Consider the following 1854-nt stretch of genomic DNA (forward strand, 5'->3'; position numbering starts at 1 on the left):
AGTGATGTGAATGTTGTAGCTGTTTGAAACTAAAAAAGACTTGAATTTACTTACAATAACACAACTTGATATCAACAATAGGATTTGGCAAGTACTCGACGGAAATGAGTTGCTGGTACAGACTATGTACTTTTTACGAGTATTATGAGAGTAAATTGTATTTATATCCGTACTCGTACAAATAGCAACTTTTATAGGAAAAAACCTTTTTATGTAAATAGTTTCTGTTCTTTCTATTATGATCAACAGCATTGCTCTGAAGCTCAATTCTGAGACTATTGAGAGACAACTGAAGGTCATTTATACCTTGGTTTTGTACAAAGATGAATTTTCAAAATCACTTCTGAATCTAACTAATGTTAAGTTAGTTATGACCATTTAAATTCATCATGTTGCTGTACCACCACCTATAGGTAAAATGTTATCAAATCGAGCAGCTCAGATCAAAGCTGATACGTGCGAATTTAATCTAAATTTGGTTGTAAAAGCTCACTGCATTCAAACACTGATATAGTTTGTCATATAGTCCCAGTCCCCACTGTTTTAAAAATAATTATAAAACATTTATCATAATTATTATTTCAAGCACATCTAAGAATTGTGTCTCAACTTTGGTGAAGTTTTTTTTAATCAACTTTGGCGAAGTTTTTTTTAATCCGGTAAAATGACAGAAACTCTGTATGCGAGTATGTGTGGTCTATACTGACAGCTTTGTCTGTAACCGTGAAAGGTTTTGTGCTACTAAACATGCCATTTTAGGAATTATAACTCCAATGTATTGTTTTCTGAGATATTCTGCTAACAAAGAAAGTTGGAATGACAGAAATTAAACAAGTACTGTCTCCCTCTTTATTTTCTCTCTTTGACAGCTCGACAGATAGAGAAGCGACACACAGAAACCGAAACTGATCTCTGATCCTCCATCACACAGAAACAAGAGGTAAAAACTCAACTTTCATCAGTGTTCATCCTCATACAGTCCAACAGTTAACAGTCATCCTGCTTTAAACACTGACACTACAGAAACTAATGTTACTACTGTTACAACCTCTACCACTGATATACTGCTGACACCACTAGCAGTGTCTATCACTAAAGTGTCACTTTCTATGTATTCATTCCAACTTTTTAACTGTTATAACCTGTTGGTTTTTTGAATTTCTCCTAAGGGGGATCAATAAAGCAACATCTTATCTTAGTTTCAGAATTTACAGTCTGTAAGCTCAACAGACTCGTTTGTCTTGTCCACACATGCTTATGTGACAGTCACAGCTCACTGTATCTCACACATTATGCTATGGGGGCTGCCTACGAACTTTGAATTTATTTTAACTTCACTTTCTAAAAAAGTAGTTTCAACACAAACACATACAGTATACAGAAACCCAGCGCAAGATCCATCACACTACACTGTCACCTGTGGGGTTCCACAAGGGTCAATCCCTGGACCCACTTTGTTCAGCTTGTATATTTCCCCCTTGGTCATATTACTCATCAGTTTAATATTGTTGCTTACCATTGTTATGCAGCTGACACTCTGCTTTATGTATTTTTATATATTACCCAATTCTGACAATGTTAGTAATCTGGAAACTCTACACTACTGCCTTACTGCTAGCAAAGATTGGATATCACTGGATTTATTTAAAGCTAAACACAGACAAAACAGAAATCTTGGTCACTGGACCAGACCAAGTCTCAAAACTATTAGACTATAAAACCATCTGCTAGTCATCTTGGTGTTGTGTTTGATAAAACCTGAATATTTTTCTGAGCTTATAACACAATACTCAGCACCAAGATTACTCTGGCTGCGTTTCATTAGTTCCACTTCCCCTCGTTCACTTCCCCTCA

This window comes from Morone saxatilis, unplaced genomic scaffold (genome assembly GCF_004916995.1).
Source record: "Morone saxatilis isolate NCDOM2014 unplaced genomic scaffold, NCSU_SB_2.0 Contig9, whole genome shotgun sequence".
NCBI lineage: Eukaryota > Metazoa > Chordata > Actinopteri > Moronidae > Morone > Morone saxatilis.